The sequence below is a fragment of the Mesoplodon densirostris genome, chromosome 12 (assembly GCF_025265405.1).
Source record: "Mesoplodon densirostris isolate mMesDen1 chromosome 12, mMesDen1 primary haplotype, whole genome shotgun sequence".
In the NCBI taxonomy this organism is placed as follows: Eukaryota; Metazoa; Chordata; class Mammalia; order Artiodactyla; family Ziphiidae; genus Mesoplodon; species Mesoplodon densirostris.
Genome location: NC_082672.1, coordinates 78233233 through 78249339, shown reverse-complemented (window position 1 = coordinate 78249339; position 16107 = coordinate 78233233). Strand labels below are relative to the sequence as shown.

At 37.1% G+C, this 16107-nt stretch overlaps 1 protein-coding gene across 1 annotated transcript in view; it reads right to left on the bottom strand.

The window, feature by feature from the left end:
• Positions 1-16107, bottom strand: part of ADGRB3 (adhesion G protein-coupled receptor B3) — a 789966-nt gene that overhangs the window by 237582 nt on the left and 536277 nt on the right. The window lies entirely within an intron of this gene.

Below are 16107 nucleotides of genomic sequence, written 5' to 3'. Positions count from 1 at the left end.
TGCAAATTATGAGACCAACAAGGGCTTACTTTCCAAAATATAGAAAGAGCTCATACAACTCAATAACAAACAAACAACCCAATCAAAAAATGGGCAAAGACCTAAAGAGACATTTCTCCAAAGAAGGCATACAGGTGGTCAAGAGGCACATGAAAAGGTGTTCAACTTCGCTAATTATTAGAGAAATGCTAATCAAAATTACAAGGAGGTACCACCTCACACAAGTCAGAATAGCCAACATTAAAAAGTCTACAAACAATAAACGCTGGAGAGGGTGTGGAGAAAAGGGAACCCTCTTGCACTTCTGGTGGGACTGTAAATTGGTGCAGCCACTATGGAGAGTACAGAGGACCCTTAGAAAACTAAAAATAGAACTACCATATGACCCAGCAATCCCACTCCTGGGCATGTATCTGGAGAAAACTCTAATTCAAAAAAATACATGTACCCCAGGGTTCATTGCAGCACTATTTACAATAGCCAAGACACGAAAGCAACCTAAATGTCCATCAACAGATGAATGGATAAAGAAGAAGTGGTATATATATACAATGGAATATTACTCAGCCATAAAAAAAGAATGAAATAATGTCATTGCAGCAACGTGGATGGACCTAGAGATTATCAAACTAAGTAAGTCAGACAGAGAAAGACAAGTATCAAATGACATCGCTTATATGTGGAATCTAAAATACTACATAAATGAACATATCTACAAAACAAAAACAGACTCACAGACTAGAGAACAGACTGTGGTTGCCAAGGGGGTGGTGGAAGGGGAGGGAGGGGTTGAGAGTTTGGGATTCACAGATGCAGACTAGTATATATAGAATGGATAAACAACAAGGTCCTATTGTATAGCACAGGGAACTATTTTCAATACCCTGTGATAAACCATAATGGAAGAGAATATGAAAAGGGAAATATATATATATCTGAATCACTTTGCTGTACAGCAGAAATTAACACATTATAAATCAACTGTACTTCAATAAAATAAAAAAGATAGACTAGTTGTTATTAACACAATGGGTGTCAGCCCTGGAAAGACCTGTGATCTAAGCTTGTCTCCTACTTAGGAGTTACCGGGTGAGCTTGTGCAACTTGCACAGATTTGAAAAATTGTCTTCTCATTTGTAAAACAAGTATAAAAATCCAGAAACCATTTTTGGGAGGATTAACTTAGGTAACATACTTCAATAATTTAATGGCATGTAAAAGTAAACAATAGTAGCTATTATTAACTCTTTTTCCCACACATTTCTACATATAGTTCATGGATATAAGTCATTTCATTATATTAGTAATGTAGAAATCAACACATTTCTTCACATAAAGGCAACCTTATCCAACAGATATATGTCATAATCAAGGGACAGGGAAGATACAACCACAATAAAATCTCGCACTGAAAGCAGAATGCCGGAAATTCCTGTGTCAGCAGTTACTTTTCACACTAACAGGGCACAGAAGAAGCAGTCGTAATATCAGTAGATCACTCTGCCATTTTTGGCATTTGACTGGCTGCAGGAACAAGCCTTTGCGGCACTGCTACCAGGCAGAGAAGTAGTGACAGCAGGGGGTGTGTGGGTGAGTAGAGGGGGCTGGTAAAACACTCCCTTGAGGAAGCCCGGCTACCAGGTGAAACCAGGTATCTGGTGTGGGGACAGGCTGAGGTGAAGAAGCATGAAAATAGGGTTGAAAAGCTCCAAAAATAGGAGGGTCACCATGTTCTGAGAGTCAGAACTTGGTAAGGCACCTGCTTTCATAACCACACATAGACACGAGTGGCAGTTGTCTTACGTCGAGCCATTTTTTCAGTACTGATCAGTTTTCAAATAGAAATTCTTGGGCTTAGAGTAAACTCACAAATCAAGATCTGCTTTTTCTGAATAGAGCCATGAGCTAATTTCAAAGTAAAGTAATATTTTCCTCTAGAGTCTTCTGATGGGCATAAAGGAAGTTTTCTCCCATGAACATTTTTCCTCTTATAACCTCTGCTTTCCTTAGTCACTTGAATTATGACATGAATTTCATCATAGAGTTCTCCCTTTCAGTCTTAATGGCAGCTTTACAATGGAATATTCTTATTCCTCATTATAATTCATTAACTTAGCATTTTATAAACTTAATGTTATAAATCTCATTAATTTGGAGTTCAAGGAAGAAAAAAAAAATAGTAACCCCCAGTAAAAAAAGAATTCATCATATCTGATAATTCACTTTAATCACCAAAGAGCCTGACACTGGGCCACCCTCCTTTCTCCAAGAAAAGAACTTATGGAAAAATCAAGTAAGTTGTTGATGGGAGTGTGGAGGTCGGGGGTCATTAAGGATAGTTTTAACTCTCACTCTCACTTTGGCACATTTATGCTGTGAACACTTGACTACCATCGAATAAGTTTATCAGTAAACTGTGCTGATACCATGATGGCACCAGGTCAGGACAATTTCACAGCTATGCCTGAGCCCCAAACAGCTCTGGAAGTTAGCAGCTGAATATATTCAGGCACATGGAGGACCCTGAAATAGTTACCCATAAACTGCCTGTGGCTAGTGTCTTCCAACTACACCTTTCCTGATGCTGGGACAATGTTACTGAGTAAAATAGATGGGACAGAGACTACCAGCTATTCTACAAAAATATTTTTTCCCACATTCCTGGGAATGTAACTGAGCAGGACCCTATGGAGCCATCCCAGGACAGACCCGCTCCCCCACCGACCATGTCCTCTGCCAGCCTTCAGTGTATAGAAAAACTTTAGTCAAAGAATAAGTTTAACCAGAGAAGTGAGAAGATGAAGAAAGAAAGGAAAACAGTCAAGCAAGACAAAATAATAATTGTTTAGCCATTAAACAATGTCAAGGACTTTTAGTTTCTACTCAAGGGCTATAGATAATATTCTGAGCCATGTCCTTGAGCTGTTCTGCAGACTCTGAAACCCCACCAAGTGGGAGAAGTTAACTGCATGCTGCCCACAAACACATAGACCCCAGACAGGTTGGAACCAGAAGGTTGATGATGTTGACTCCCAATTACCTCCCCACCAGCCAGTCAGAATAATGTCCATGAGCTGATCACACATCCCACAACCCCCCTTCCTGAAAGCCACTGGGGGCTTTCAAACCCCTTCCTGAAAGCCATCAGGGAGTTCAGGCCATTTTGAGCACTAGCTGCCTGGACTCCTTGCTTGGCACCTGTAGTAAACACTGCACTTTCCTTCACCACGACCCAGTGTCAGCAGATTGGCTTTAATGCACTCGGGCGAGTGGACACGAGTTTGGTTCGGTAACAGAAACACATTACACCATACATTCCTGGCTTCTTCCCTGTCATTAGGTATGGTCATTATGTTGTTATTATATATTACATTGTATTATATTGTACTCTATTGTATTATATTACATTATATTTTATGTTATGTTGTTATATTTATAATTGTATCTCTGTGTTTGTTTTTATTTAGGTATGGTACAGTTTTCACCAATAAAATGTACCTAGAAGTGGTATGTACCATTTCTAGGACTGGATCATTAAAACCTCCCATCCTTGTTCTTCCCTGTTATTTTCTACTTTCTCTTGTATGGAGTGGACCTGATCCCAAAGCAGCCTCTGCAGATATGTTGCCAATGGAAACATATCCTCCCACTGGGTTCCTGCATGACAGGTTGGAAGAAGGTCACTCTACCAACCTCTTTATCTCCTTCACTTCATGACCTCTCAACAGGAAGAGGAAGGTATCTATTGTGTTTGAGACACAGTAAATTAAGGAGCCCTTTCTGACAGCAGCTAGCATACTGTACCTAATATGAAGAATACTACAATTTGAGAAGCTGATGTTTCAAGCCACGGATATTTATTTATTTGCTTGTTTGTTTTAATTTACCATAGTATAAACTAATTCATCTAAGCTAGCCAAGTAAGCACAGGAAATATAGGTTCACTTTATCATTTTACAAATTAGCAAGGTCTGTAGCAAAGGATAAAACTACTGAATATAACCTATTGGGTAAAGAGTAACATAGTTGACAGAAAAACAAGTCTGTATAGAGACAAGGGGAAAGGACTTTAGACTTTTATGAACTTTTACATGAGTCCACACTTGACACACACAGAATTCAGGAGTTATGAGGGACGTTGGTCGTCTATTTTAATTTCACATTTCAGGTCCCAAAAAGACCTTACAAAAAAGAAACACTACTGCATTTGTTGGGTAAAGAGAGAAAAAATATTTTTTACTAGAAAATATATATATATATATATATTTTTTTTTTTTTTCTTTTTGCAGTATGTGGGCCTCTCACTGTTGTGGCCTCTCCCGCTGCGGAGCACAGGCTCCGGACGCGCACGCCCAGCGGCCATGGCTCACGGGCCCAGCCGCTCCGCGGCATATGGGATCCTCCCAGACCGGGGCACGAACCCGTATCCCCTGCATCGGCAGGCGGACTCCCAACCACTGCGCCACCAGGGAGGCCCGAAAATATATTTTTTTAAAGAAGGAAATTAACAGTGGGGAATTGAAATCTGTTCTTTACTCAATAAAATCACTGGCCCTATAGAAGATATTATCTATTCATAGTAGGTAATATGTTTAATATACAACCAGAAAATGCCACAAAGAGCTGGGCATTATTCAAAGTAGAAATATAAATATTCTCCTCTAGGTGTACATATAAATAAAATAGGCTGTTACTTGAAGTTCTGGGTTCTAAATATAGTCTGGATATTAAAGGAAATAAAGACAGTTCAGAGAGGATCCAAATAATAAAAAATAATCAAAGACTGAAGAATTCTTCATTTTGAAGATGGAAAAGTGTAGTAGGTAGAGAATAACCAAAAGGAATACAATCATGAAGGGAATGTTTAAAAGAAAATAGATTTGTTTGTGGAATTCTAAATTTATTGACCTAGAGAAGTAGACAGAAAATTTAATATTAAATAAAATAAGCAATTAATTTTCAATATAGTAAGATGTATATTCTGTAGCAAAAACCATTGGTAGTATTTTGTGTGGGCAGGCCACTACATATTCACATTTGTAATTGATACATTCATAGAGAAAAATAGATGTCAGATATATATTCTTAATTGGGGGGGGTTAGGTGTATAAACCTAATCATGGATTATAATTGTTTTTCCCCAGAAATTATTTTATTATACTAGTGGTACTTATAGAATATGGGAAGTAATATTTACAACTATATTCATATATTTGTATATGCACATACACACTTGTACACAGACACACACACACACACGTGGATACATACATAAACATTTAAAACTGTATATATAAACACATATGTATAGTCATGTTAACTAAGGGCATATTTCTGAAATTCTTTCTTTTTTTATATCTTTATTGGAGTATAATTGCTTTACAATGGTGTTTTCGTTTCTGCTTTATAACAAAGTGAATCAGTTATACATATACATATGTTCCCATATATCTTCCATCTTGCATCTCCCTCCCTCCCACCCTCCCTATCCCACCCCTCCAGGCGGTCACAAAGCACCGAGCTGATCTCCCTGTGCTATGCGGCTGCTTCCCACTAGCTATCTACCTTACATTTGATAGTGTTTTCATTAGAGAATATGCTAGGAAAGAGATATCACAGTTATTATTTAATTTTGGTCCCTGCAATTTTCTTCCTTCTTCAGTGAAGACTAAATCAAAGTTATGCCTTGGTACACTTCCTTGTATTTCATTTCAATTACACAGGGAATCTCTTGGAGAGGGAACAATTTCTGTTTTACATTGTTTATTGCCACAGACTAACTTGTTATAACTTTACCAAATTCAACACTTGGCACTTTTTCTACTTCTCTTAATTGCCCCTGTAGTCTCTTTTTCTGGTTATTATGGACCTTTTTTATCCCCAGGCAGATTTTTGAAAATCTTAAGTCAAAAATCAGGAGTTGCTGAATTTTCCAAGTCAGATTTTAAATGGGTCCTTTGGTATTGTTTAGACACAAGACACTGCAAATTCCTAGTAATAATCATGCTTTAATTTCCTGGATTGTTTTGCCAGGACAAGAATTTTTTTAAATAATGACATAGAAAATGTACATGCTATGTTATCTGTACTTACAAAATTTATATACACAAAATTAACTCATGTATAGCCTTTCTCCTTGCTATGACAGAACATTTATTCTGTTGAGTGAAGAGAAGCTTTTTTTTAAAAAAGATAACTACACTTTTGTTGGCATTAAACTAGCCTATAGAGGACACTTTTATGGACCTTATTGAAATCAATGTCACCAGGTAAAAATCTGAAAATTCTTTAAAGAGGCCTGATGTAATTCATCAAATCCTTTCCACATAAAATGTAGTTGTTATTTTTGCTGAATAGTACTTATATCTGTTAGGCTACTTCCAGAGGATACCAGAAGATAAGTCTATAATGGACAAAAAAAGGTCACTTGCTTAGCATAAACAGTTCTGCTACTTATTTGGAATTTACAAAGCTCCTTCCTATTTTAACATCTGTTTGATGGTCCTTCCTTTCTCAAGGGAGTACTTTGAGGCTCTTCTTAAATAAAATTCTCAATGTATTTAAATTTATACCCCTCAGAATACACTGTGGAAAAAGATGATCTTTCCAGAAAACCAAAAACAACACTATCCACAGGGATTGCTTGTATGCGAAAGGTCCAGTTTACCTTTAGAAAACATACACGTTAAACCTATGTAATCGAGCTTCCCTGGTGGTGCAGTGGCTAAGAATCTGCCTGCCAATGCAGAGGTCATGGGTTCGAGCCCTGGTCCTGGAAGATCCCACATACCATGGAGCAACTAAGCCCGTGTGCCACAACTACTGAGCCTGCATGCTGAAACTACCAAAGCCCACATGCTTAGAGCCCATGCTCTGCAATGAGAGAAGCCACCACAACAAGAAGCTTGTGCATCTCAACGAAGAGTAGCCCCTGCTTGCCACAACTAGAGAAAGCCTGCATGCAGCAATGAAGACCCAACACAGCCAAAAATAAATAAATAAAATAAATTAATTTTAAAAAATCTTAAAAAAAATAAAAGAGACTATGTGATCAACCTCTGACTGAATGTATTCTTTTTTTTTTTTTCTTTTTTGTGGTATGCGGGCCTCTCACTGTTGTGGTCTCCCCCGTTGCAGAGCACAGGCTCCGGATGCGCAGGCTCCGGATGCGCAGGCCCAGCAGCCACGGCTCATGGGCCTAGCTGCTCCGCGGCATATGGGATCCTCCCAGACTGGGGCACGAACCCGTATCCCCTGCATCAGCAGGCGGACTCTCAGCCACTGCACCACCAGGGAGGCCCTGACTGAATGTATTCTATGGGAATGTTATTCAAATTCTTTTGATAGCTAGCTTGTATTTCCTTACTGTCCAATTGCTCATGTATGGTCTTAAAATTAATTATTCTCCACTTATATTAGGTATGTATGTATATATGCCCCCTCAAGTGGAGAACCCACTTTGTAGGTTCATGAGGGCAGAAAATGTCCTTCTGATCAACTTGTATCCTTCTGTCCTCCTTTTTCCAAAGTGGCTAGTGTTTACTACTGTACTTTTAAAAATGCAATAAGAATCACACGTGTGATGTGACACAGGAAGATCCATGATAGTTACAGAGAAGCAAAGGGCATGGCCTCTAATCTCAAGTGTGTTCTCAAAATTCAATTGGCAAAGTAAGACTCAGAAAGCTATCTGTCAACAATGTAGTGTTTGGTGACCAGAATAAATAATCAGTGCTTTAAAAGATACAGAACTTTATGTTGATGAGGAAGAGCTTTCAAAAGAAAGTGGGACTTGAGCCTTCAATGGAAAGTAGGAGTTGAATATGTAGAAAAGAGTAGAGAACATACATGGTGACAACAAAGGGAGAAGGGAGTGAATGTTCTGTAGGTTGAATGTTTATTTAAAGCAGATGTGTGGGTTGAAGACCAGATTACAGAGTAGAAGGACTTGAGCTCACCTCCTCTCATGAAAACACCAAAATCATAACTAACTGCCAAAGAACTATTGACAAAAAAGACTGGAACCTACCAAAAAAAGATACCCTATAGCCAAAGACAATGAAGAAGCCATACGAGATGGTAGGAGGAGTGCATATGTGATATAATCAAATCCCATACCCAGTAGATGGACAACCCACAAAATGGAAAATAATTATGAGGATCTCCAAAAGGAGTGAGAGTTCTAAGTCCCACATCAGGCATCCCAGCCTCAAGGGCTGGCATCAGAAGGAGTCCCCAGAGCATTTGGCTTAGAAGGCCAGCGGAGCTTGATCACAGGAATTCCATAGGACTGGGGGAAACAGAAACTCCACTCTTGGAAGGAGGACAAAAAGTCTTGTGAACATCAAGACCCAGGGAAAAAGCAGTGACTTCATAGGAACCTGGGCCAGACCTATCTGCTGGTCTTGGAAGATCTTCTGGGGAGGTGCAGCGGGGCGGCTGTGGCTCACTGTGGGGACAAGGACACTGGTGGTGGAGGTACTGGGGAGCACTCATTGATATGAGCACTCCTGGAGGCTGCCATTTTGACACCAAGACCTGGCCCCACCCAAAAGCTTATAAGCTCCAGTGCTGGGATGCCTCAGGCCAAATAACCAACAGAATGGGAACATCCCCACCTATCAGTAGACAGGCTGCCTAAAGTCTTCCTGAGTTCACAGGTGCCTCTAAACATACTCCTTAACATGGCTGTGTCCACCAGAGGGACAAGACCCAGCTCCACCCACCAGTGGGCAGACACCAGTCCCTCCCACCAGGAAGCCTGCACAAGCCTCTAGATGAGCCTCACCCACTGGGGAGGGGGGGCATCAGACACCAGAAGCAAGAGAAATTACAATCCTGCAGCCTGCAGAACACAGACCACAAACACAGAAAGTTAGACAAAATGAGATGGCAGAGGAATATGTTCCCAAAAAAGGAACAAGATAAAATCCAAGAAGAAGAACTAAGTGAAGTGGAGATAAGCAATCTACCTGAAAAATAATTCAGAGTAATGATAGTAAAGATGATCCAAGACCTCAGAAAAAGAATGGAGGCACAGACTGAGAAGATACAAGAAATGTTTAACAAACAGAAGATGTAAAGGACAAACGGAATTGAACAATACCATAAGTGAAATGAAAAATACACTAGAAGGAATAACAGAATAAATGAGGCAGAAGAAAGGAGGGTCGAAATCACTGTTGCAGAAGAGAATAAAATAAAAGAATGAAAGAAATGAAGACATTTCAAAAGAACTCTGAAACAACATTAAATGCACCAACAATCACATTATAGGAGTCCCAGAAGGAGAAGAGAGAGAGAAAGCTTCTGAGAAAATATTTGAAGAGATAATAGTTGAAAACTTCCCTAACATGGGAAAGGAAACAGTCACCCAAGTCCAGGAAGTGCAGAGAGTCCCAGGCAGGATGAAAACAAGGAGGAACACATGGAGACACATAGTAATCAAATTGAGAAAAATTAAGGAAAAAGAAAAATTATTAAAAGCAACAAGGGAAAAGCAACAAATAACATACAAGGGAATCCCCATAAGGTTATCAGCTGATTTTTCAGCAGAAACTCTGTAGGTCATAAGGGAGTGGCACAATATTTTTAATGTGATGAAAGGGAAATACCTACAACCAAGAGTACTCTATCCAGCAAGGCTCTCATTCAGATTCGATGGAGCATATGCTAAGAGAATTCAGCACCACCAAACTAGCTTTACAACAAATGCTAAAGGAATGTCTCTAGGTGGAAAAGAAAAGCCCATGACTAGAAACAAGAAAATTACAAATGGGAAAGCTCACCAGTAAAGGCAAACATACAGTAAAGGTAGCAAATCGTCCACACACAAATATGATGTCAAAACCAGAAATCATGAGAAGAGAAGAGTACAAATGCAGGATATTGGAAAGGCACCTGAAATTAAGAGACCAGCAAATTAAAACAATCATATATATATATATATATATATATATATATATATATACACTGCTATATCAAAACCTCATAGTAACAGCAAGCCAAAAATCTACAATTGATACACACACACACACACACACACACACACACACACAAAGGAATCCAAACACAACACTAAAGATATTCATCAAATTGCAAGACAAAAGAACAACAAAGGAAAGGGAGAAAAAAGACCTACAAACACAAATTCAAAACAATTAACAAAATAGCAATAAGAACATACATATTGATAATTACCTTAAATGTAAATGGATTAAATGCTCCATCCAAAAGACACAGACTGGCTGAATGGATACAAAACAAGACTCGTATACATGTTGTCTACAAGAGATCCAATTCATATTTAGGGACAAATACAGACTGAAAGTGAGGGGATGGAAAAAGGTATTCCATGCAAATGGAAATCAAAAGAAAGTTGAAGTAGCAGTATTCATATCAGACAAAATAGACTTTAAAATGAAGACTGTTATAAGAGACAAAGAAGGACATGACATAATGATCAAGTGATCAATCCAAAAAGAAGATACAAAAATTGTAAATATATATTACCCAATATAAGAGCATCTCAATATGTAAGAAAAAATGCTAACAGCCATAAAAGAAAAATTAACAGTAACACATTAATAGTGTGGGACTGTAATGCCCCTGTAATACCCCTGTAATCCATGGACAGATAATCCAGACAGAAAATTAATAAGGAAACACAGGCCTTAAATGACACATGAGACCAAATAGACTTAATTGATATTTATAGAGTATTCCATCCAAAAGCAGCAGAATACACATACTTTTCACGTGCACATGGAAAATTCCCCAAGCGGGATCACATGCTTGGACACAAAGCAAGCCTTGGAAAATTAAGAAAATTGAAATCATATCAACCATCTTTTCCGACCACAACTACAACTACAAGAAAAAAGTGTAAAACACACAAACACTTGGAGGCTAAACAATATGCTACTAAACAACCAATGGATCACTGAAGAAATCAAAGGTGAAATAAAAAAAATACCTAGAGACAAATGAAAATAAAAGCATGATAATTCAAAACCTATGGGATGCAGCAAAAGCTGTTCTAAGAGGGAAGTTTATAGCAATACTATCTTACCACAGGAAACAAGAAAAATCTCAAATAAACGACCTAAACTTACACCTAAAGCAATTAGAGAAAGAAGAACTAACAAAACACAAAGTTAGTAGAAGGAAAGAAATCATAAAGATCAGAGCAGATATAAATGAAAGAGAAACAAACAAAGAAAACTAGAAAAGATCAATGAAACAAAAAGCTGGTTCTTTGAGAAGATAAACAAAATTGATAAACCTTTAGCCAGACTCATCAAGAAAGAAAGGGAGTGAGCTCAAATCAATAAAATAGGAAATGAAAAAGAAGTTACAACTGACACCACAGAAATACAAAGGATCATAAGAGACTACTACAAGGAACTATATGCCAATAAAATGGACAACCTGGAAGAAGTGGACAAATTATTAGAAAAGTACAATGTCCCAAGACTGAACCGGAAAGAAATAGAAAATATAAACAGACCAATGACAAATACTTAAATTGAAACTGTGATTTAAATATTTCCAAGAAACAAAAGGCCAAGAGCAGTTAGCTTCACAGGTGAATTCATTCAAAGATTTAGAAAAGAGTTAACATATTTCTTTCTGAAGCTATTCCAGAAAACTGCAGAGGAAGGGACACTCTCATACTCATTTGATGAGGCCACCATCACCCTGATACCAAAACCACACAAAGATACCACAAAAAAAGAAAATTACAGGCCAGTATCACTGATGAACATAGACACAAAAATTCTCAACAAAATACTAGCAAACCAAATCTAACAATACATTAAAAGGATCATACACCATGATCAAGAGGGATTTATCCCAGGGATGCAAGGACTTTTCAATATCTGCAAATCAATCAGTGTGATACAACACATTAACAAATTGAAGAATAAAAACTATATGACCATCTCAGTAGATGCAGAAAAACTTCTGACAAAATTCAACACCAATTTATGATAAAAAATCTTCAGAAAGTGGGCATAGAGGGAACCTACCTCAACATAATAAAGGCCATATATGACAAACCCACAGCCAACATCATACTGTACAGTGAAAAGCTGGAAGCATTTCCTCTAAGATCAGGAAAAAACAAGGATGTCCACTCTCACCACTTTTATTCAACATAGTTTTGAAAGTTCTAGAGATAGCAATCAGAGAAGTAAAAGAAATAAAAGAAATCCAACTGGAAAAGTGCAAGTAAAAGTTTCACTGTTTGCAGATGACATGATACTATACATAAAATTCTAGAAAATTCTAAAGAGGCTACCAGAAAACTACTAGAGCTCATCAATGAATTTGTAAATTTGCAGGATACAAAATTTATACACAGTAATCTGTTGCATTTCTATACACTATCAACAAAAGATCATAAAGAGAAATTAAGGAAACAATCCCATTTACCATTGTATCAAAAAGCATTAAATACCTAGGAATAAACATACCTAAGGAAGCAAAAGACCTGCAGTCCCCAAACTGTAAGACGCTGATGAAAAAAATCAAAAATGACACAAAGAGGTGGAAAAATATACTATGTTCTTGGATTGGAAGAATCAATATTGTCAAAATGACTATACTACCCAAAGCAATCTACAGATTCAATGAAAATCCTATCAAATTACCGATGGTACATTTTGAAGATCTAGAACAAAAATCAGAATTTGTATGGAAACACAAAAGACCCCAAATAGCAAAGCAATCTGGAGAAAGCAAAACGGAGCTGGAGGAATCAAGCCCCCTGACTTCAGACTACACTATAAAGCTACAGTAATCACAGGAGTATGGTACTGGCATAAAGACAGACTTACAGACCAATGGAACAGGAAAGCCCAGAAATAAACCCACACATCTATGGTCAATTAATCTATGACAAAGGGGGCAAGAATATACAATGGAGAAAAGACAGTCACTTAAATAGTGATGCTGGGAAAACTGGACAGCTACGTGTAAAAGAATGACATAGAACATTCTGTAACACCATACTCAGAAATAAACTAAAAATGGATTAAAGGCCTAAATGTTAAGACCAGATACTATAAAACTCTTGGAGGAAAACATAGGCAGAACACTGTTTGACATAAATCACAGCAACATCTTTTTGGATCCAGCTCCTAGAGTAATGAAAATAAAAACAAAAATAAACAAATGGGACCTAATTAAACTTAAAAGCTTCTGCACAGCAAAGGAAACCATAAACAAAATGAAAAGACAACCTACAGAAGGGGAGAAAGTATTTGTAAATGATGTGATTGACAAGGGATTAATCTCCAAAATACACAAACAAGTCATGCAGCTCAATATCACAAAAACAAACAACCCAATCAAAAATGGGCAGAAGATATAAGTAGACAGACATTTTTCCAAAGAAGACATACAGATGGCCAAAAGGCACATAAAAATGCGCTCAACATCACTAATTACTAGAAAAATGCAAATCAAAATTACAATGAAGTATGACCTTACACTGGTCAGAACGGCCATGATCAAAACGTCTACAAAGAGTAAATGCTGGAGAGAGTGTGGAGAAAAGGGAACCCTCCTGCACTGTTGGTGGGAATGTAAATTGGTGCAACCACTATGGAGAACAGTATGGATGTTCCTTAAAAAACTACAAATAGAACTACCATATGACCCAGAAATCCCACTCCTAGGCACATATCCAGAGAAAACCATAATTCAAAAAGAAACATGCACCCCAGTGTTCATTGCAGCACTATTTACAATAGTGAAGACATTGAAACAAACTCAATGTCCATTGAGAGATGAATGCATAAAGAAGATGTGGTGCGTCTATGCAAAGGAATATCACTCAACCATAAAAAATAATGAAATAATGCTATTTGCAGCAACATGGATGGACCTAGAGATTATCATACTAAGTGAAGTCAAACAGAGAAAGACAAATATTATATGATATCACTTATATGTGAAATCTAAAAAAGATACAAATTAACATATTTACAAAACAGAAACAGACTCACAGATACAGAAAACAAACTTGTGGTTACCAAAAGGGAAAGGTGTGGGGGGAGAGCTAAATTAGGAGTTTGGGATTAACATTCACACACCACTCAAAATAAAATAGGTAAACAACAAGGACCGACTGTATAGCGGAGGGAATTCTACTCAATATTCTGTAATAACCTAGCTGGGAAAAGAATATGAAAAAGAATAGATAAATGTATCTATATGTAAGAACACATATATGTATATGTAAAACTGAATCACTTTGCTGTACACCTGAAACTACCACAACATTGTAAATCAACTCTATCCCAATATAAAATAAAAATTTAAAAAGTAAAGCATATGCGTGAATGATTTTTCAAATAGTCCATTTAAATTTGTGGGCTTCATCTGCAAACCACCACATGGACACTGTACTTGTTGCTATTACAAACTATGGACTTGTATTCAAACTTCAATCTACTTTTTTCAACACCATTTGGTACTAGACGTAATGAGTGTCTAGTAATGAGTAGAGTGTCACCTCTCTACTCTGCTTTAAATATAATTTTCAATATTAACTTTCAGTATTCTACTGTTTGACCTCCATGATAATGCAATGATTTCTAATTAAATGCCTTATTCTGAAAGGCTATTGAGTTAAACACTCTTCTTTTTTCTAATTTTAAGATAATTTATATTAGGTAATATAAATTATTAATATAATTAAGATAATTATATTTATATTAGGTTTTAACTTTGAAATAATGGCTTTCTTCCAAAACTTGAAATTCATGGCTTCTTTTCAGAATATCATTCTGTTTTAATGGTTCTTACTTCTCATCTGGAGATTTTCACAAAAAAATATAATTATAAATTGGGGGAAAACTAGCAAATAACTATGTCTTATATCATTTGGTATTAAACAAAGATTAAAAACATGTTCAGAAACAGACTGAGAGAGGTCGCTAATGGGATTTGCTTGGTGGAAGAACTACTAAAGGATGTATCTCAAGCAGATGAAAATTGATACAATAGGAAGGACTAAATTTAGAAGGAAATAATGGGAAAAGCATTTGCTAATCACATGCAGGTAAAACTTAACAGGTACAACATTTAAAACAAAAATAACAATGCGTAAATTTGGAAAGTATAAACATAAGGTAGATATCAAAGCCTGGAAAAAAATAGTGAATGTCAGGAGGAGTTAGAGTTCCAAATCTTTGTACTGTTCTGGAAAAGGGCTGAGATACTTATCCACACTAAACTCTGTTAAATCAAGTTTATAAGTTAAAAATAATGGACAACCATTAGGTGAAATGAAACAGAATATATAACTTCTAAAACCAGAGAAGGGGAAAAAGGCATCACAAAGCCTCAAATTATCTAAAAGAAAGAAACAGAGGAGAAAAATAAGTCAGGGTGGGGGGGTGGGAAACTTCCAAATCTACTTTAGTCAATTTAGAATAGCACTGTCCCCTCCCTTTGAAGGGTGTTATTGTCAGTGGGTGATACGAGCATGTAAGAGGGCAAATATGTGTTGAATGAATATGAGTTGTGAACTGGGTATGTTCAGGAAGCCAAGACAACACACAACAAGAATGATAACCAGGGCTTTCCCACCATCTTTCAGGCCAACTAATCTCTACAAAAACTGGTTAGAAATAATTAGGGTAGATTATTTACTGGGAAGGGAAAACTGGTAATGAGACAGAGTCTGGGAAAGGTATTCAAGGAGAGGATTGACAGTGTATTTCTGCACCAAAAAGGATCCTCAGTGAACATTTCCTTTTCTGATTTTGTACAATATAAAGACTCAGTGGATAGTAAAATGCATCAACAGCTGTAGTCCAGTGAAATAATTCTCCTAGCATCTCTACCTGAACACATGTCTGATTTGATTCACATGGGACCATGATTGGGAGTCTGAGAGATTATGGTGAATGTAATACAGGAAGAAATAATCTAAACACAAGTCCATAGATCTTTAAAAATAGAGCTTTTTTATTTAAAATTTTCAATGTATGATACTTTTCCCAGCACACCAATAATGTTTTCACAGGCTTTTTCTGTTCAATATTCTCTTCTTCCAATATTCCTTCACCCCTCACCTCAAGCAGGCTCTTT